A 23,293-nucleotide genomic window follows, 5' to 3' on the forward strand; every position below is an offset into this window, starting at 1 on the left:
ATATTCTGTCTCTATCCGTTAAAATAAACCTACCATAAAAATTATAGACCCTTAATTTTTTTGTAAGTGGTCAAACTTACAAAATCAGCAGGGGATCAAATAATTATTTTCCCCACTGTATAAACATCCGTTATGTGAAATAGCGTAATCAGGACAGTACTAAATAAAACAATAACATGCAATTTTCATGATCCCTAAATTATTTGCATATTCTGCAAGGGATATGTAAACTTATGAGCACAACTGTATAGGTGTTCATGTGTGCAGCGTATTGAGTCAACTTTGGGTTGGAAAAAAAAATCTGGGAATTTAAGTAACTGGTTAATAAAAACAATGAGGTCGTGCTATACTGCATATTGTGAATTTAGTGACTCTGCTGTGTGAATCTAACACCCGTCCTTTGAATTCACATTGCAAGGCTGTCTGAATTTAAAATACTGATAAATTTCATCGTTTTCTTGCTCAAATCGACAATGCTGATGGAATTGATCCTTCTCTGTAGTCTGCTGTTGTAAAAATGAAACTAAAGATTTCCATGTAGAGCAGCTGCTGTTGAAGAATACGCGAGTGTTTTTGTTTGCATAGGTTAATGCTGTACAGCAAACAAGATGAAGAGAGCATGCAATTATGGAAGGACGAGCGTTATGAAAGAGAAATGAGAATGGAAAGAGAGGCAGGCAGAAATGAACAGTGGAGAGTGGACGAGAGCAGGCCAGCGTGTTACATAACCGCTCTGACATCTACATGCAGCCGGCTGTTCTAGTGCAGCGAGTCTCTCGACGGGGAAATGATCCAGATCAGGGCCATTCAGGGTGAGAGTGAATCACATGATTGAGCCTCAAAAACGGCCTGCTTTCATTCGGACATAAATTACAGCACTCATACAATGGCATATTTAGTCATCTTTCTTCATTATTTGTGTATAAGGGATCATACTTTTTAAACAGTTTTTTATCATATTTTTTTCCGAGGTCCACTAATGTTACATAAGGTTTTTGCACCAAAAATAGATAAATAAAACATTTTATATCTATATCGCACCTTTTAATGTTGCTTACAAAGTGCTTTACAGATGAAATATATCTATATGTACATGAACATGCATATACACTGCCGTTCAAAAGTTTGGGATCGGTAAGATTTTTTATGTGTTTTAAAGAAGTCTCTTCTGCTCATCAAGGCTGCATTTATTTGATTGAAAATACAGAGAAAAATATTAATATTGTGAAATATTATTGCAATTTAAAATAACGTTTTTTTTTATTATAATATACCTTAAAATATCATTTATTCCTGTGATGTTAATTGAATTTTCAGCATCATTCCTCCAGTCTTCAGTGTCACATGATCTTCAGAAATCAGTATAATATGCTGATTTATTATCAATGTTGGAAAGAGTTGTGCTGCATAACATTTTTTTGGAACATGTGATACTTCTTTTCCCAAGATTCTTTTATGAATAAAAAGTTGAATAGAACAGCATATTTCAAAATTGGAAACCATTATTTTACATTGTAATATTTGCAATAATATTTCACAATATTACTGTTTTTTTTCAGTATTTTTGATCAAATAAATGCAGCTTTGATGAGCATAAGAGACTTTTTAAAAACTTACTGATCCCAATCTTTTGAACAGTAGTGTAAATTAACAGAGATTATAGAAAATTAAGAAAATAAAACTGATAGACTGAAATAGGAGGGTACAGATAAATATAATGCAATATAATAAAGACTGTAGCAGTGTAATACAAGTCATCAATATTTTTATTCTGTTATTTCCATTGACTATTTTTACTGCATAAATCTGCTAAAATCTTATCAACGTTCAGGAATACACTAGCAAATAGATAGCATTAAAGCTAACAAACATGAACTGAAATCCAAAGAACTCTATTTTTTCTGTAAGGTATGTTTAATAGGGAAGTAATGTGTAGTTTCATTTGAAGTTGGTGTTGTGTTTGACGTGGTCTGTCTCAGCAACGTCTTAAAGGGGTCATATGATGTGTATTTGGTGTAATGAAATGTGTTTATGTGGTTTAAGGTTCAAAAAACACATTTTCCACATACTGTACATTATTGTTTCTCCTGTATGCCCCACCTTCCTGAAACGCGTCGATTTTTACAAAGCTCATCGGTCTGAGAAGCGAGGTGTGCTCTGATTGGCCAGCTATCCAGTGCGTTGTGATTGGCCGAATACCTCAAGCGTGAGACGGAAGTGTTACGCCCCTCATCATACTGTGATGCCCTGTCTGGCCGGAGCGACGAGACAAAAACATTAAAACCCATTATAAACGAGGCATTTGTTGTATCCAGTGGGGACATAATTATGGATTATAATGACTTACACTGTCTTTTTACGCGTTGCATTGCGCCGCGTAAACATAAAACCATGTCTGCATTTGTGATCGGAGAAATGACAAACAACAAGCGCTACTCTACACTGCTCAAAACTCGCGTTTGAATCATCAGTGGCAAATTCTTAAAATATGAAAAACATACTTACAGTCTGTGAGTCAGAACAGCCGGCATTGTAGTCTACTCTCCCAGGATCAGGAAACGTCCTCCATAAAATGCGCTGCACACATCTGGATATTTGGGTTGAACTGTTCTGGAACAGTGCAGATAATAAACCTTAACCACTGATTTCTAGTCGTGTCCTCTTTTGGAAGACCAAACAAAGTAGTTTCACTTTCAAAATGAAACACAGCGCCTTCACGTCATGGCAGCAGCAACAATACTACAGCGAGAATAAAAGTTACACCTTCTTTCTTTGCGTGAACATTTGGGCGGCGTTATGCAAATCTTCCCACATCGTGACATAGATATGTGGGGGCGTGTTAGAACGAGCCGTTTTAGGTAGGCGTGGCTGACTCTTAACTTTTATAAAGTATATCTCTTTGGATTTGAGACTTTAGTCTTTGCAACTTTACAGATCTTCTTTATACACCAAGAGCTTGTAACACTCCAAAATTGAAATCGCATCATATGACCCCTTTAAAGTGTTGAATCTCATTGTTCACATTAATGCACACACACCTGCTCACTATGCATTGACTACGCCAGTGTTTGCTTTCTTTCTCAGAGATTAATGGCAAACTCCTCATGGTGACGTGAATGCACCGCTTGCGTCACGTCACAGCTCTGTTGGCATAGCTGACCTCTCACCAGCCCTTCTCTTCTGTATCTCCGCCATATGCTCTCACTGTAATTTACGGGTCACAGTAGCCAAAATATGATATCCTGCTACGTGATAGCATTATTATTACTGTGTGTGATTTATTTTGCATTATTGTAATGTTATATTTCACATTGAAGTAGGGCCGTAACCACAACAGTCTTGAAGTGGACAAGTCCCCCCAATGTCCCCCTGAATATTTGAGGAGTCTTTTAGTACAATTTTTAGGCTGGTCTGCCTCAGCGCAATCAGATCAATGTAACATTTCAGTTTTTAACAATGAAAGAGTGTTCGGTAAGATGCAGGTAGCTAAATATTTGATGGAAATGACCAGTGATATGAACTATTTTGTTCATATTTGAACAAAAAACTATTTTTTTCAATTTTGTTTTGAATTGAAAATGTGTCATTTACATAGGCCTAATTCATGTAATGTAATTTGAAATTGAATGTGAGAAGCAATCAACTTTAACAGAGCTGTTTAGGCATACGATTAAGAGTGAATGTCCATATTTTAAAATAAAAATATTATTTGCAGAATAGAATACAAGTTTTTTTTTTGTTGTTGTAAAGGGTAGTGAGTCTATAAAGACAGGATTTTTCCCTCTACTAAAGACAAAGCAGCTAGAGTTTGAACATTTACAGCTTATTCACCCTTTTTGGGGAGGACCCAGAGATTCTTTTGTGCTGACACATTTTATTGGTCATAAAAGTTTTCTCAAAACGACTGGAAACACTTTCACATATTTTGATGCATGAGATCTGGATTTGATTCTCTAGTGCAGTTCACCCTTCCCTTTACGTGGTGTCATATTTATTTCCACAGGACAGCCATGCTCATGTCACAGTGTGTGCTAGGGTATGTACTGTATACAAACTCTGTGATTATGACTGTGCCAGTGATATAAGCTTTCTGATCCATAGAAATTCTCCTTGTGCTCTCAGGCTCTAAAGGACATGAGCTGGTTTTTAGATTGATCTTTGCTCTGCTGAATGAGACACGCAATGTGTACGCCTGCGCTGAAAGATGCTCAAATGATTCTGAGACGTTTCTTTCCAGAATGGTTGGAGGGCATTTGGTGATGCCCCTTAGTTTGGCTCCTAGTCAGCTGATTATTCATGTTCTTGGCCTTGACGGAAGCTGGAATCAGTTAGGACAGAATTAGGAGACACTCAGTGACTTATTTTAAACACCTAATATTTTATTCTATAGGAGATTCAAAGGCTAAATGATGAAATGCACTTCTATTAAACGAGTTCTAGCTGAAGAAGTTCAGTTTGAAAGCTGCCATCTTTACTGATGTTCAGTTCTGCAGACGTGTGAATAACGACTCACTAATCACACAGGCAACCAAGTCTGAGCTTCCATTTAACATATTTGATGTGCTCTATGTATGTGCATTGATATTCATATGTGAATAAAAGACTAAATTAAATTAAATTAAAATCGTCATATAAAGCGATCGTATATCTTCCAAAAGCTTGGATTGAACAGCTCAATTCATATGGATTATTCACAATGTCTTTATGACCTTTCTGAATCTTGAAAGTTGTTTAATGCATTCGATTACCACCATTTTTGTTTCATAAATTTGTAATAAATCATAAAACACAGAATCTAGAACATTAACAGACAAAAATCACATTTCATAGGGCACTATATTTTGCTAAAACTTGAATAAATTGTTAAAGTTCATTTAAATTAATTGATTAGACATCCTTTTGTATTATTAAAATGTAATTAAGCCATTAAAATGGAATCCAGAAACATTAAAATGGAAAACATTTGGAATTTGGGAAAATTGTAAATGCAATTTGGGGGGAAAAAATTAATGGAGAACACTGCATTCAGCTAACAATAGCAAGTAGCGAATAATTTATGATTGACGTAAACTAATGACCATCCAGGAAATATGTCAACACAGGAAAATCTGCACTTTGTTTAATGGGTTCTAACAGTTGAGCATTACGCTTGACGTGTGTGTGCTTGTCTAGTAATCTAAAAAGAGTGATTCGTTTCCCATAAAACCTTTAATACCGTACTGAGAGTTTTCTAACCTTTGAGTGTAGCGTGATGCATTGCTTACATGTGTGTGCTGAGTGGTTTATACTAATGTCTGTCTCCCGAGGTCATTGCAATTACATAAAGTTGGTCTGCTGTGTCTGAGAAATCCTGGTACAGTCAGTGTTTTGTTATTAAAATCTTTTATTAATGCCCAGAGGTTTTTCCTCTCTTGTCTGCTCTTTAGAGTGTATATATTATTGATTCAGGCAAAGAAAAAAAAATACAAGAATATTCGGAAAACTTAATGATTGTAGAGACTAGTTAAGAATGAGTCTTGTAAGTTATCAAGTCTAAGTTTTCATTTCCTCTTCCAAGTCTTCCTGTTGAACTATTTGTTGTTATTCTTAATTTTTTGCCTTTGATGGATTGCAGTATGGCAGGAGACAAGAAGTCTATGCTGTATTGTAAGCACCATCGGGCCAACATGTTATTGTAAGATCCCTTTTATTTTGTTAGAATTATTAACATTTTGCAGATTCTTATGACTGCAATTTTGTCGTTATAGCTCTGTTTCTGTTTCTAGGTCTCGCTGCCCAGCTCATTCATAGCTATTATAATCAATCATTCTGTCTACACTAGATGGACACGGCAAACTGATGCCCGCTCTATTTCTGACGTGCTCAACTCCACAGTGTAAACAGCCAGAAGCTTTTTGATGTGGCACGGTGTGACACATCAACATTCATACCTAGTGTCGACAAGATGTCATAAAGGACTGATTTGGAGCAATCTACATCGGCAGCAGCCTCGCAAATAGCACTTTGTACAGGAGACTAGCCTTGTAATTGATTTATTTGTAAGGCTTTTTTATGACTAAATTTGGTAATGGGAGAGTAAAAATATTTTTAAAACGTACACCGTTCAAACTAGGCTGCTTATGTTGAAGTGTTTGGGATGTGGCTTTTAATGATGAGACCTTTTTTGTAATCAGGCTCTCAAAAAGTATATAACAATTTGGATATAGATTTATCGGCCAACATATCGGTTATCGGCTTTCAAAAATAAAGAATAATCGGTTATCGGTATCGGCCAAAATTTTCATATCGGTGCATCCCTAGATTAGAGCAAATGTGTCTTTCTGTGTCTGCTCTTTGGAGGCAGGTCTGATTCCAGCTCTGCTCGCCCTGGGCAACCTCTCAAGCAACTTCATGAAGGGCATCCTGGGATACTTTTTAAACAGTAGAAGTAGTTGAAGTACTTCCCATGTTTGTTAATGCTAGACACCTGTTGGCTGCTTTTCCTTGACTGTCTGCTTCAAAACAAAGCTTTTATTTATAATATCTTTGTGTGTAACATATATTTGCATGCAAATAAAGCCTTGCTATACATATGCATTTAATTAGATAGTAGATGCTTTTATTCAAAGCAGCTTATGAGAATAATCGAAGCAATTAAACCAACTACTTTACTTCGTAGTATTTACTATACATGTAGATGCTATGCACCTACTATAGTAATTACATTTACAATGTTGCATTTGGCAGGTGCTTTTATCCAAAGCAACTTACATCGTATTCATGTATGCATTTTTGTTTGTTTGTTTATGCATTCACTGGCAATCAAACCAGTGACCTTGCCATTGCCAGCACAGTGCGCTTCAGTTTGAGCTACAGATATGCTTGTAAATACTTATTATATTAATCACAATAACTTGGTGATAACTAGGCAGTAACCATGAACTTAAACCTAACCTTAAGCCAGTGTAATTATTACTCAGTACTTGTGGTAAGCACAGTGTACTGTACTGTAAATGTGTACACTGTAAATAGCAGAACCAGAATTTCATACATTAACACAATAAATATTTGTCCACAAAAAGTAAAAGTAGATTTTAGATCATGTAAAGTGTGGCAAAATTTTGACTAGTAGCAAACACACAAAAAGAAGCACTTGCATGCCTAACGGGATAATCCAGCGCAAAATTGAATATTCTGTCATTATTCACCCCCAGGTCATCCCAAACTTGTATGCATTTCTCATTCTGTGGAAAGTAAAAGAAGAGCTTTGAAGAAAATCCCAAGTTTCAGTTCTCATCGATCTCCATCATATGGACAAAAATGAAATGGGAACCAAAACTGCTAAGAACATTCTTCAAAATATCTTTTGTGTTCCCCAGCAGAAAGAAATGCCTCGCGACACGCGTAAATGATGACAGATTGGAGTATTCTTTAATAAAACCTGTGTTTGGCATATATGAGTGTTAAAGGTCATATGATGTGATTTCAATTTTTCCTTTCTCTTTGGAGTGTTACAAGCTCTTGGTGCATAAAGAAGATCTGTAAAGTTGCAAAGACTAAAGTCTCAAATCCAAAGAGATATTCTTTATAAAAGTTAAGAGTCAACCACACCTACCTAAAACAGCTCGTTCTAACACGCCCCCACATGTCTACGTCACGATGTGGGAAGATTTGCATAACGCCGCCCAAATGTTCACGCAAAGAAAGAAGGTGTAACTTTTATTCTCGCTGTAGTATTGTTGCTGCCGCCGCCATGTCGTGGAGACACTCTGTGATTCGTTGTGAAAGCGAAACTACTTTGTTTGGTCTTCCAAAAGAGGACTATATCCGCTTCGTCATGCCTGGAGCTGATCCGTGCTGGTTGCTGAGGAAATACTACAACTTCGCGCTGTGGTTCGCCGGATCGTCTTTCACCGTGGACGAAGCGGAGTCCAGCCCGGGGTCGTCACATGTGGTTGCCGCTCCTTCGTCGAATCCGCCCACCGCGCCGTTCTCAAGCCCGCCGCCTCTGCTCACTCTAGTGTTTCATTATGAAAGCGAAACTACTTTGTTTGGACTTCCAAAAGAGGACACGACTAGAAATCAGTGGTTAAGTTGTATTTACAACACTTCAACCCAAATATTCAGATGTGTGCAACACATTTTATGGAGTACTGTTTCCTGATGCTGGTAGAGTAGACTATAATGCCGGCTGTTCTGACTCACAGACTGTAAGTAAGTTTTCATATTTAAAGACCTCGCTTTTTCAGAACAATGAGCTTTGTAAAAATCGACGCGTTTCAGAAAGGCGGGGCATACAGGAGAAACAATAATGTACAGTATGTGGAAAATAATGTGTTTTTTTTAAACCTTAACTTTTAACCTTAACAACATAAACACATTTCATTACACCAAATACTGTTCTTTTTAGCAACATCATATGACCCTTTTAAGACTCATATTCATAGATTTATATGTCAGAAAATGTCAGGCACTGAGCGCTGTGGCTAGACGAGGTCAGTGAAAACACAGACGGCTGGTCCGTGACCCCTGCTGCTGGCTCATACATCTCACTGTCTCTCTATCTCTCTCTCTCACTCTCTCAGTCAGATCGCCTCACTTTTAATCCCAGTGGTTTCTTTTTTTAGCAGCCTTGCACTGAAAATCATTTTTATCTCTCTTACATTAGTTGTTTTTGGTGTCTGAATGCAGTACCATGGTTAAAAGGCTCTGGTTAATACACAATATTTCAACCATATGCCTATTGTGATTAAATCAGACCAAATACCACCCAGACAGACCCTTCAAGACAATACCCAAGTGGGTCGAGTGCTTGTGGTTTGTTACCATTTAAAAAAAGAAAAAGAACAGTTTTGTCAACAAGTGTTTATTTAAATGATAGCCCAATGTTTGCAACAATTACGTCTCTTACATGTATTGTAAAAACAACAACTGCATTGCTAACAAAAAATTGACTCTGAAAAAATGTGCATGCAATAACAGATATGTTCTCACATCACTTAAATCTTCATTCAACCAGTTCAAAATAGTCTGAATATGGTTTGTAGTGTATTTGCTTCCATTGTCCTCCTGACACACGCTGTCTTTGGTCACGGTCATGGCTCGCTGGTTTGCATGAAGAAAAACAAGCATGTCAACACAACAAGGACGCATGCATCATTTTAAACATTTGTGGAGTAGCATGTCTGACTCTTTTCTCTTGAGAAACTCTCTCTTTTCTTAGAGAAGCTTTTTTTTATTATTATTGCACTTGCATGACGGAAGGACCATAGTGTCATTTGAAACACCTTACTGTGTAAATGCCTTAGCTTATGAATGTGGTAATCACTGAATACTGTAATGCCTATTTTGGACAGTCTAGTGAATAAAGTACTTCACAAAATGCAATATACTTGATCTTGTATAATTATTTTCTTTTATTCGCAACTTGATGGACACAAACCGAAAGAAGTTTGCCAGCTTCACATCATTCAGCATAAGGCTCATGTTCAAATGCAAAAGACTCAACAGTAGAACTAATATTACGAAACAGATAGTTCTGGCTTTCTTATTGGATAAGCTGTGTGTGAAGTCATAAAATATCTAAAGTTTAACTTAAGTATATCATTACATAAGTATACCATACATATACCTGTCTGTGCTTGTTTTTTCTTCTCTTTACTGTTTTTTTTCACATTACTTAATGTTTTGTTTTGTTGTTGCTCTCACATGTGCAACTAACATAATGCAGTCCTGTCCACTGATGTGCAAATAGTATACCATGATATCATTATCTGATACATCACCATAGTACAACCACAGTATTTTTAGTAAGGGCAATGAAAACATCCTGTAGAAAATAAAGGAATCAACATTAAAATGACTACCTTTCAAGTTAGAATGATGGAAGAAATGGCTATTTCCTCTGTTGTTGCATGAGGTTTGAATGCAGAAAACCTCTGCACATTCATTAGGCATCATCAGTCCCTCAGCACGCTGCAGTTGTGTGTTTGTGTTGTTGAAGTGCAGCAGGGGTAGGTCATGGCTCTATTGTACTCTGCAGCACTGTGTGAAATACACCAGCGTTTCTGTCCATAACCTTGTTATTGGCATTTGCTTGGCTACTGAATGTTGCCCAGAGTTTTTGTACACTTTCTCGGCTGTTTGTGCACTTCAGGCTGTGATGTTGGATTGTATCAGGTGGTGTTATATGACCTTTATTGATAGATTTCTTCGCCGCTGTTCTCAGATCTATCTGGCTATTATTCTGCCTGTCTTTCTAAAAGACCACATAAAGTTTTACTGCTTTTAGACCATATTGTAGTACTGTGGGAATAAATATGTAGTTTAGACATGGAACTAAGTTCAACTTTTATTGAAATAAGATAATCCAAGAAGGAGATCAGCCAAATGAGTAACACAAACGAAACAGCGCAGCCAGTAACACTAAAACAATAAGCAACAAAGACTGAACTGAAACACAGGGCTTTAAATACACAAAGAAAATTAGCAACTAAACAAGACTGAGGGGAACACAATCAAACAACATGGCAACAAACTCAAACACAGGAAGGGAAATGGAAACCATGAAAGCAAAATGCAAACTAAAAGTCCTTTTGAACATAGACTAAATGTGGTAAGAAATAAAGAAATTGTAAAGATTTTTTTGCATTGACATTACTTTCATGACCGTTAAAAATGTAAATTTATTCATTCATGACCCCTCTCAATTTTTTTGCATGATTTCAAAATGTTCATTCTCATTACTGCAGTGTGTATAACAGTACTTGTTACTGGATACTGATTGTGACTATTGATGACAGCGTCTACTGTGTGTGGAATTGACATCTTTTTTTTTTCAATTAACTGCAGTTGCACCAAGTGTGATCATATAGCCTTAGATGTATTTGGCAGCATTTGTTAAGAATGATGCAGGTCTGGACACTGCACTGAGGTTAGTAATGAAAAGTGAAAGAGAAGAGCAAAATGTGAGTAATGCCTGTGTAATGTTTTGATTACGTCAGACATCCAGAGACAGTAAAGCATGTACAAACTGGCTGACTCTTCTACTGTCAGTTTCTTTGAAAAGTCTGTATACTTCTGAGAATAACATTTCTCTTTCTGGGCCTTCAGTGATGTGTTATATTCATAATGTAGAGCAACCCACAGTTCCTTGGGTCAAATTATTGTCATTTTAAGGTTATACTGTAACAACATTAATGTTTCCATTTATATACAGCTCATCTGTACTTATATACAGCTCATCATAACATAAATAACCTAATGCACTGTTTCAGCTGAGAGATGCACACACTGTACACCAGAGAAGTACATGGCAAGTTCAAGTTTTAAGACTCATGTATTACAGTGAAAACTAAAGTTAGGTGTTGTCTGCTTTTGAGCTAGAAGATTTGAATGAAGTTCAATTTACCAGCCATCAGTTTTATTTTTATTATTTCCCCCAAAAATTAGTAATGTCCTTTACTAACGTTTTCAACCTCTCTCCGGCCCAGGCCATTGTCACTGGACCCATTTCAGTTCGCCTAAAAAGCTAACAGGTCAGCTGAGGACGCCATCGCCTCAGCTCTCCACACTGCCCTGAATCGCCTGGATAAAAGCAACACTTATGTCAGAATGCTATTCATTGATTTCAGTTCTGCTTTTAAAACTGTGATTCCGTCTTAGCTGATCTCCAAACTCACTGACCTTGGCATAAGCCCCTCTCTCTGCTACTGTACCTTGGACTTTCTCACAGACCACAGTCTGTTAGGATTAACAATCACATATTCATATATGAATACTGGCGTACCACAGGGCTATGTTCTGAGCCCAATTCTCTACTCACTCTTCACTCACGACTGCATACCTTTACATGACTCTAACTCCATAATCAAGTTTGCAGATGACACCACAGTTGTAGGCAGATCATACAGCGACAATGAAACTCTACAGGGAGGAGGTTCAGCACCTGGCAGTGGTGTGCCGACAATAATCTCGCACTTAACACCCAGAAGACCAAGGAACTGATTTTGGACCCCCGGCGGACTAGGAAAGACCACACACACACCCCCATGTGAGCGTGTGACTAGTTTCAAATTCCTGGGTGTCTATATTGCCTGTTCTTAAAGAAAGTCTTCAGTCTTGCTACTTCACAATGAACTTTTTTACTGTCATTTTAATTCAGTCATGTAGTACTTACAGTTTATAAATATGCAAAATGTTAATTTAACAAAATAAGAGGGATCATAAAATATGCATGTTATTTTGATTTAGTGCTGTCTTGAATAAGCTATTTCACATAACAGATGTTTACATAGTCCACTAGATAAAATAACTGATTTTATAAAAATGACCCCTTTCAAAAGTTTACTCACCCTTGACACATAATGCTGGATGATCCATGACTCTTTTTATGTTTTGTACTTGTTGTTCATGAGTCCCACAGTTAAAATGCCCATTACACTGATATAGTCACTGAACTTATTTTTATATATTTACAAATACCTCGTTCTGAATAATGCACCATGTGTATCTGTGTATTTCTGGAGGACCAGAGCCCTGCAGCGCTTAGATTCAACCCTAATTAAACACACCTGATCCAACTAATAAAGTTCTTCAGGTTTATTTGAAAACTACATGTTATGTGTGTTGGAGCAGGGTTGGAACAAAACTCTGCAGGGCTCCGGCCCTCCAGGACTTGAGTTTGACACCCCTGATCTAATCTATTCTCATCTATTTGTGAAAGCTATGTAACACTGCCTCTGTTAAAAGCTTTGAGAGTTGTGTGTGTGTGTGTATAATTTGTTCAATTCATATATATACAATTCATATATAACTGCGTCACCATGGAAACTACAGAGCCAAGACACAGATCTAGATCTAAAAGTGCCAGTATCTCTTAATATTGAGCTTGCAGTATTTACTTACTGCATGTGAAAGAGATGGGGGGGAATTGTTGCAAGCCAGGCTTGAACCTACATCTCTAACCATGAATTACTATGGCATCAGATGCATTTGTACTAGCTGACATCTGTTTTAGCTTTAATATTTCTTTTGCTTGGTGAATATATTTGTGTAGAAGGTTGGAAAGGCCTTACCCAAGCTGAGTTTAAACTTTCAGTCTGAGTTTGGTGGATTATTCTTTCAACACTATATCTAAATATACTTGCATTAGGCAGCATGCGTTTCCACATTCTGAAAATGATGCATGTGTGCTTTGTTCCCTTCATCTCTCCATTCGCAAACATGGTAGAAAACAGCCCATTTGTCAAGCCATTACATGTGATTAGGAGTCTTTAGGGTAAACACATCACATAAACAAATAGCTGCTCTTGCTTACTTTCTACTGCTTTTGTGCTTTCCTTTCTCTCTCTCTCTCTCTCTCTCTCTCTCTCTCTCCACTTTAATTATTATGTGTGAAATGTTGCCTATTCTTAAAGCAGTCTTGCTACTTCACAATGAACTTTTTTACTGTCATTTTAATTCAGTCATGTAGTACTTACAGTTTATAAATATGCAAAATGTTAATTTAACAAAATAAGAGGGATCATAAAATATGCATGTTATTTTGATTTAGTGCTGTCTTGAATAAGCCATTTCACATAACAGATGTTTACATACACTCCACAAGATAAAATAACTGAATTTATAAAAATGAACCCATTCAAAAGTTTACTCATAATGCTGTGTGTCATAACCTGGATGATCCATGACTCTTTTTATGTTCTTTACTAGTTGTTCATGAGTCCCTCAGTTAAACAATTAAACTGCCTGCTGTTCTTCAGAAAAATCCTCCAGCTAATGCAAATTCTCAGGTTTGCCAGCATCTTCTGCATATTTGACCGCTTTCCAGCAGTGACTGTATGATTTTGAGATCCATCTTTTCACACTGAGCACAACTGAGGGACTCATGCACAATTATTACGAACGGTTAAAGCATTTACTGACGCAATGTGATGCATTGAGAGCCGGACTTTTTGAATTGGATGATCAGGGTATATTGTACTTATTTTGTCTTCTGGGAAACATTTTATGTTGCTTCTGAAGAGCAGTATTAAATGAAAAAAAAGAAGATATTTAAACAAAGTAAGAAAAATGTACACATGTTGGAAAGTGGTCAGATATGCAGAAGAATCGGAAAAACCAAAGAATATGCAGTTGCTGGAGGAGTTTTCTGAAGAACAGCGGGAAGTTGAACTATTCATGGCAAACGAGGGACTCTCAAACAAATATAACAAAACATGAAAACAGTCGTGGATCATCCGGATAGCGATACGCAGTGCTGCATTAAGATTCATTGTAAACTTTTGAACGGGGTCATTTTTATAAATTCAGTTATTATTTTGTCTTGTAGAGTATATTTAAATATATTTTATATGAAATAGTTTATTCTGGAAAGTATCCGGCGTAAAATGTGCCAAATTGGCTTGTGATTCATGCCGCTGTGGTGACGCCTGACAAGAAAGGGAGCAAGCCGAAAGAGAGAGAGAGAGAGAGATTATTCAGGAAAGTACTACATTTTTACTATCCATATTATTTAGTGAGAGTTGTTAACGTTTTGCATATTCTGCGAGGGGTATGTAAACTTATGAGCAGAACTGTAATTCTCTAAAATTAGGCACGCAAACAGTTCATGTGGTGAGTTCATTGAATCCTCAAAATAATCTTAAACAGCAAGGAACAGAAAAAATATATAATTTATTATTTACTAAAATATTCCCCTCTGTTGCAGCTCTCGAATCACATCTTTCATTCTGTATGAGAAAACCTGCAATTGTTGCAAGCCAGGCTTGAACCTACATCTCTAACCATGAATTACTATGGCATCAGATGCATTTGTACTAGCTGACATCTGTTTTAACTTTAATATTTCTTTTGCTTGGTGAATATATTTGTGTAGAAGGTTGGAAAGGCCTTACCCAAGCTGAGTTTAAACTTTCAGTCTGAGTTTGGTGGATTATTCTTTCAACACTATATCTTAATATGCTTGCATTAGGCAGCATGCGTTTCCACATTCTGAAAATGATGCATGTGTGCTTTGTTCCCTTCATCTCTCCATTCGCAAACATGGTAGAAAACAGCCCATTTGTCAAGCCATTACATGTGATTAGGAGTCTTTAGGGTAAACACATCACATAAACAAATAGCTGCTCTTGCTTACTTTCTACTGCTTTTGTGCTTTCCTTTCTCTCTCTCTCTCTCTCTCTCTCTCTCTCTCTCTCCACTTTAATTATTATGTGTGAAATGTTGCCTATTCTTAAAGCAGTCTTGCTACTTCACAATGAACTTTTTTACTGTAATTTTAATTCAATCCGTTTAGTACTTACAGTTCTCCTCTAAGTCTATGAATATGCAAATATGCAAAATGTTAATTTTAACTAAATAAGAGGGGTCATAAAAAATGCATGTTATTTTGATTTAGTGCTGTCTTGAATAAGCCATTTCACATAACAGATGTTTACATACACTCCACAAGATAAAATAACTGAATTTATAAAAATGAACCCATTCAAAAGTTTACTCATAATGCTGTGTGTCATAACCTGGATGATCCATGACTCTTTTTATGTTCTTTACTAGTTGTTCATGAGTCCCTCAGTTAAACAATTAAACTGCCTGCTGTTCTTCAGAAAAATCCTCCAGCTAATGCAAATTCTCAGGTTTGCCAGCATCTTCTGCATATTTGACCGCTTTCCAGCAGTGACTGTATGATTTTGAGATCCATCTTTTCACACTGAGCACAACTGAGGGACTCATGCACAATTATTACGAACGGTTAAAGCATTTACTGACGCAATGTGATGCATTGAGAGCCGGACTTTTTGAATTGGATGATCAGGGTATATTGTACTTATTTTGTCTTCTGGGAAACATTTTATGTTGCTTCTGAAGAGCAGTATTAAATGAAAAAAAAAGAAGATATTTAAACAAAGTAAGAAAAATGTACACATGTTGGAAAGTGGTCAGATATGCAGAAGAATCGGAAAAACCAAAGAATATGCAGTTGCTGGAGGAGTTTTCTGAAGAACAGCGGGAAGTTGAACTATTCATGGCAAACGAGGGACTCTCAAACAAATATAACAAAACATGAAAACAGTCGTGGATCATCCGGATAGCGATACGCAGTGCTGCATTAAGATTCATTGTAAACTTTTGAACGGGGTCATTTTTATAAATTCAGTTATTATTTTGTCTTGTAGAGTATATTTAAATATATTTTATATGAAATAGTTTATTCTGGAAAGTATCCGGCGTAAAATGTGCCAAATTGGCTTGTGATTCATGCCGCTGTGGTGACGCCTGACAAGAAAGGGAGCAAGCCGAAAGAGAGAGAGAGAGAGAGATTATTCAGGAAAGTACTACATTTTTACTATCCATATTATTTAGTGAGAGTTGTTAACGTTTTGCATATTCTGCGAGGGGTATGTAAACTTATGAGCAGAACTGTAATTCTCTAAAATTAGGCACGCAAACAGTTCATGTGGTGAGTTCATTGAATCCTCAAAATAATCTTAAACAGCAAGGAACAGAAAAAATATATAATTTATTATTTACTAAAATATTCCCCTCTGTTGCAGCTCTCGAATCACATCTTTCATTCTGTATGAGAAAACCTGCATTACATTTGGTTACAACACATGCAAGAACCAGGAGCTTGTGGCATCAGGCCTTGGCACTCTATTTTTCTCAATTTATATGCAGATTTGAATGATATTTCAGAGCTTGGCTCACATCAAGATTTTCACTGTAAAAATGACACATTTCTTTTAGTGGGTTGACTTCCTTTATAAGCATGACACAATGAGTTCCTAGTTTATAAATTCCTCAAACCCAAGCCATCTCCTCAAAGACCTTCTAAACTATTTCTCCCACTTGAATGTGACTTGAGGCCAGAGCACTTGAGTGGTTTGACTAGAACTGACTGAGGCGCTTTGGAAAGGCTCCTGAAGGACATCCTCCTCTGATGTTGTGGGGAAGCAGTCAGGATTGTTCCATCTGGTGATCAGCAGAGGTCAAGCAGGTGGTAATGCTCCTCGGGGGACAGACGGGGCTGGTTTCCTGAAACCCTGCGCTCTACCATGGACATATATCCTGCGATACAAACACAGACGGGGCTCCTGCTTACTGCTAACCGTAAACTGGAAGTTGCATAATAGAACATTATAATATTACACTTTTGTTTTTGGCAGTGTCTGTGAAAGTATCTTTAGGGTGAATTGTGGGTGTGTGTGTTTAACTTTCACCCATTCCAGTATAATGTGTAGACTCAACTAAAAGTAAGCCATTCATAGGTTGACTTTTAGAAGAGTGTAAACACTGGCTCTGCGGTACTTTCCTAACATTTGTTTGTGTGGCCCAATATATCAGGTTCCTCAAGTTGGTGTAAGATTAGGGTGGGATTGCATGTTTGTCTGAACCAAAGAGGTGTATAACACTTAGAGAGAGCTATCCATTATATCTGTAATATCGCTGGCGGTGTCGGACACCCTTGAGGTACAGAAAAAATACATTTAAGGAGCAAATTGTGCATACAGTAGTAAATGGATGCTTTGCAGTTGTTATGAAATAATATTTGGCGTTACCCTTCTTCACTTACAATTTGTTGTTGATTTGTTGTGTGTCTGGACAAATTGTGTGTCTGGACATGTATTCTAATCGCTCTCAACATTTTATTCTAGGTTTTCATGTTGGGAGGGATTCATCCACCTCGGCCCTGGCAGGACTAAACCTTCCAACGTCTTTCTGGTAAGAACAGATTTAACAGATTTATAGTAAGTTTTCATTTAGGAAAAAAAAAATTAAAATAATTAAAGTTTATTTAATAATTCATAATGAATCAAATTTATCGAATAATCAACACTCACATAAAACTGATTTGTATATAAACATTTAATTTGCACATAAGGCAGTTTTAATATAAACTTTTAATGATATAATTATATTTCTACTCCAAGTCATTGTTGATATATTAACATTTAAACAATGGCTGTAATAATACTTGTTTTTCAAACATACATTACACAATGAAGACATCACTAACAGGCTAATTAAAAATATAATCAATATGTAATATAGTTCCTGTATTTAGCAAAATATTCCTCTTTTTTTTCTAGCCGACTAAAGAACTATGGATATTGAATGACTTTCCTGAGGTAAATGCAACATTTTGTGACATATTTGTTAAAAGTTTTGGTTAAATTAATGTCTTTCCACAATTGAAACACTGACTGAGCGATTGCATGAAATATAATGCAATTCAGTAAGTTGTACTATTTATTTCAGTATACCTTCTGATGTTCATTCATGTTCATTTCATGCTTTAACTAGAAGAGGAAGATGATGATTGGTTCATGTACATCAAAACGACTTTTATTGTTTGAATTACTTAATCAAATTGAATGAATTTGAAAACTGAGAATTTGTCTCATATGAAAGTAAACAAAGCACAAAGCTTATTGTGATTATTAGATGTAGGCTCACTACACTTTGTAAGAGCCATAATTTGAATAATTAAGTTTAGCGTTAAAGTTAGATGTGCATGAGTAGGTATAATTTTCATGTGTTTGGATTTATATGTATATTCGTTAAACACCCCCCATGTTCATTCTGTAATGGTATGCTCCGTTTTATTATTGGACTGTCTTTAAGTGCCTTTTTGGTGCCCCTTTGGGAAGAAAGAAAGAAAGACAGAGCTACACAGCTTTTTGACCGGTGTTTATTTTGTTTCTGTTTATTGAGCAAGAACGATTGAAATTTGAATGAAAACCCGAGTCAATTCTTTGCAATACAAGAAGAAAATGTATTGCTACTACACATATTTTGTGAAGTTTTGGCCACACATTAACTGAAAACAGCACACACTAAAAGACCTTGGTTCATCAAAATGAAGATTAAAAATGAGAAATCAATATTGTCAATCCAGCCCTAGCATTGACACAGCTGACATATTTACCTGTTGTAGTTTATCCATGTAAAATAGACAGCTTAAACCAGTAAAGGACCAGCTTAAACCAGTAAAGGACCAGCTTAATCCAGCAAAGGACCAGCTTAAACCAGTAAAGGACCAGCTTAAACTGTTTATATGTAATATATTCCTACGACTGGGTTTAGTTTTCAAATAGGCAGACTCTTTTTTCACATAGGCAGCGTTTGTCTGCAGTGACATTAGAAAACATGTAATTTGATCAGCTCAGAGAGGATACACTAACAAAGTCAGGCGGTTTATTCTTTTATCAGACATATTCTTCTCATGAAAACACCATCTGCTGTCCTCGTTCACGTTGCTGTTGCCATGTCAATGGGTCTATATTTAATAAAATCATTTAATCCTCGCTACCAAATTAACTAATAGCTCAAGACATCCCATGATCCTCAGCTGTTCAGATACACCTGTTTCTCTACTCAAGAGTTGAGTCAGGTGCTCTGTCTGAGATCCTTTTGTTTTTGTAGCAGATACTACGGTACTAACAATAATAGCATGGTAATGCCATTTTTTCACATATACAATATCAAGGTGTCCTTTGAAGAAATTTGAAGTACAATGAAATGTTTATGGTGAGAAATTAACAGCCATCACCAGCCAAATGCAGTATTTATTTGCAGTGGTGGGTACACTGAGAAAGAAAATGGAGTAGGATTTTATTTGAAGCAATTTTCACTCATTGCTAATTGCTTCATTTCATTGCTAGTAAATATCACACATAATTACAAAGAAATGGCAACTAGCACATTACATTGTACATGACATGTTGAAGTAGACAAACTGAAATTGTATTTTCTTGTAACACATCATCTTTGATTTATTTACTTTGATCAATATTTTTACAGTGTAATTTTCCTTTGGTTGGCAACCTGTTTCAAGCTGACCTTTGACAAGAAATGCTGTGTTGTTCATTAACAACAGCATATCACTGGTTACATGTGTGTCTGGTTCACTTCAAACATGCATAATGAGTTAAAAACTGCCACAGGTCCATCATTTTGTGTAGTTTGTGAAGATCTTCCTGGTATTGCTATTTGAACATGGTATAATTTAGCACCATAGAGTAGGCTATATATCAAACTAATATGGTGTCACTGTAGGCCTGGGCGATAAAACGGTATCGATATTTATCAACGGTACACCTTCTTCGATAACGAAAAAATTTTCGATATAGTGCACAGCACGTGCGCTGAGTGACGCAGACTGCACACAAAAACATGAACACATGCTGAAATGAGTGCTGTGCCTGCCTGTGATGAGGCGATTGTAAAATAAAAAAATGAATATTAGTTGAATTTAAAATAAATATTTGCATTTGAATGCAAAAATAGTAAAAATCCATTGAGGCAGAAACACTGGCCATATATTGTAGAGAACATAATGCCATACAGACTTGGGTGTGGATTCTTTTGACTTACACTCTGCACACCTTAGCAACTGCATATTGCCGTAGCAACCACTCATCCAGAAAACATTGAAATGAGACTGTGATCGGGGCTAAGAGGGGGTCACAGTGTATACTGATGTGGACTTATTCCACTCTTTTAAAACAATCCTGCAAAAAGGCAGTTTTCCTTTGGATACACACTTCTGTGACTGAATTGTTTATATGTAATATATTCCTACGACTGGGTTTAGTTTTCAAATAGGCAGACTCTTTTTTCACATAGGCAGCGTTTGTCTGCAGTGACATTAGAAAACATGTAATTTGATCAGCTCAGAGAGGATACGCTAACAAAGTCAGGCGGTTTATTCTTTTATCAGACACATTCTTCTCATGAAAACACCATCTGCTGTCCTCGTTCACGTCGCTGTTGCCATGTCAATGGGTCTATATTTAATAAAATCATTTAATCCTCGCTACCAAATTAACTAATAGCTCAAGACATCCCATGATCCTCAGCTGTTCAGATACACCTGTTTCTCTACTCAAGAGTTGAGTCAGGTGCTCTATCTGAGATCCTTTTGTTTTTGTAGCAGATACTACGGTACTAACAATAATAGCATGGTAATGCCATTTTTTCACATATACAATATCAAGGTGTCCTTTGAAGAAATTTGAAGTACAATGAAATGTTTATGGTGAGAAATTAACAGCCATCACCAGCCAAATGCAGTATTTATTTGCAGTGGTGGGTACACTGAGAAAGAAAATGGAGTAGGATTTTCTTTGAAGCAATTTTCACTCATTGCTAATTGCTTCATTTCATTGCTAGTAAATATCACACATAATTACAAAGAAATGGCAACTAGCACATTACATTGTACATGACATGTTGAAGTAGACAAACTGAAATTGTATTTTCTTGTAACACATGCTACAATCATCTTTGATTTATTTACTTTGATCAATATTTTTACAGTGTAATTTTCCTTTGGTTGGCAACCTGTTTCAAGCTGACCTTTGACAAGAAATGCTGTGTTGTTCATTAACAACAGCATATCACTGGTTACATGTGTGTCTGGTTCACTTCAAACATGCATAATGAGTTAAAAACTGCCACAGGTCCATCATTTTGTGTAGTTTGTGAAGATCTTCCTGGTATTGCTATTTGAACATGGTATAATTTAGCACCATAGAGTAGGCTATATATCAAACTAATATGGTGTCACTGTAGGCCTGGGCGATAAAACGGTATCGATATTTATCAACGGTACACCTTCTTCGATAACGAAAAAATTTTCGATATAGTGCACAGCACGTGCGCTGAGTGACGCAGACTGCACACAAAAACATGAACACATGCTGAAATGAGTGCTGTGCCTGCCTGTGATGAGGCGATTGTAAAATAAAAAAATGAATATTAGTTGAATTTAAAATAAATATTTGCATTTGAATGCAAAAATAGTCAAATCAAATATTAGGTGTGCGTCAGGGAGCGTCATCAGTGGCACACGAGATGCGGTGATGATGATGTAAGTGACGTTGTTGCATTTTAATGTTTTGTTAGTCTAGCCCACGAGACACAGTTGCTGCATTATGCATTCAAAATATTATAGAAATATAGAAGGTCAATACCGATAAGTTCTTGATTAGGTTAAAACCGAAACCAAGCCATTCACACAGAACGCATATTCAGCGCATCTTTTAGAATGACAAATATGACTGCTGCACTCGCGTCACACAAGAGATGTAGCCATGCAAAGTTAAAACAGTTTAAACTTTTAGAAAACACGTCACCAATTTGTGGAGGTTTATTCCTTTTCACTGCGTCTCACATGTTTTTAAATGCAGTCTGTGTGAGCGGCACTTCGGCTCTTTGGATTAAGCAATGCATAAATACATGATGCTGTTTTGTTCATAATTGTTTATGCAATTTATTAAATTAAATTTGATTTATATGAGTTAATGTAGAAATAATGCACGTTTTTTATAGACTTATTTCCTTGCGTTGACAATTTAAATATGCTACATTATTTTGCTCATTTGTTTAATTTTTTTTGTGTGTTTGACTGTTGTCTCAATAAATTGGGTTAATTTAAAAACACAGTGGTTAAATTAAAAAAAAATTCTATTGCTCTTTGTTTTAAAAAAGGTTATAAAAAAATGTCAATAATTATCGATACCGAACGATATGAAACATTATATCGTTGATACATTTTTTAGCTATATCGCCCAGCCTTATGTTACGGTCTGATTTCATGACTGTCCATTGGTGCTACCAAATAGTTTTTTATGATATGACAATTTACATCAATATCTCTTTCTTATGTTTTCTGCATTGTGCTCCATAATCCCCTGCTTGTGTTGCAGTGTGATGATTGGTCATGTTAGGACAATGAGGGCAGAGTGCAGCTCTTCATAGCATGAGCGTGTGTGTTTGTGTTCACACATGAGTTTTTCTGTATGGCTGCGCTCTCCTCAGATGGCCTTTCCCACATTACAGCTCTCACACACACACACACGCACAGCCTCACAGGGAACAGATGGCGTCATTATTGACTAAATCTGAGGCAGCACACTGCACTCTGACCAGCGAGACATGTCTGTCCTGTGTGAAAACACAAGCAGAAGGGTCAGCAGTGAGTACAGCAGGCTGTCGTACTTCACAGTACTGCACAGGGCATGGTTATATGCTACACATTCTGTCCTATATGACACTTAAACTAATAGTTAAGTGCAAAAAGATAATTTGCTCTCAAGTTGTTCCAATACTGTATGTTTTGTCTCAAAAGGAGAAAGTGTGCAATTACAAGCCAGGATCCATGGAAAAACATGCCTGAAGCAACATTTCTGAAAAAGGATATGTCTCTTCTTGCACATATCGCAGCGCTTTCAAAGTGAATTGTACTGTACAGTGAATGTTTTTTTTGTTTGTTTGTTTTTCCTGAAACATAAAAGCAAATGTGGCC

At 36.5% G+C, this 23,293-nt stretch overlaps 1 protein-coding gene across 1 annotated transcript in view; it reads left to right on the forward strand.

The window, feature by feature from the left end:
- Positions 1-23,293, forward strand: part of thrb (thyroid hormone receptor beta) — a 155,441-nt gene that overhangs the window by 52,357 nt on the left and 79,791 nt on the right. Inside the window, exons 2-3 of the mRNA XM_016256079.1 lie at positions 17,637-17,703; positions 18,072-18,110. The gene's annotated coding sequence lies outside the window, so the exon portion shown is untranslated. The remainder of the gene's footprint in view (positions 1-17,636; positions 17,704-18,071; positions 18,111-23,293) is intronic.

The sequence above is a fragment of the Sinocyclocheilus grahami genome, unplaced genomic scaffold (genome assembly GCF_001515645.1).
Source record: "Sinocyclocheilus grahami isolate Dianchi unplaced genomic scaffold, SAMN03320097.WGS_v1.1 scaffold1394.1, whole genome shotgun sequence".
Classification (NCBI taxonomy): Eukaryota; Metazoa; Chordata; class Actinopteri; order Cypriniformes; family Cyprinidae; genus Sinocyclocheilus; species Sinocyclocheilus grahami.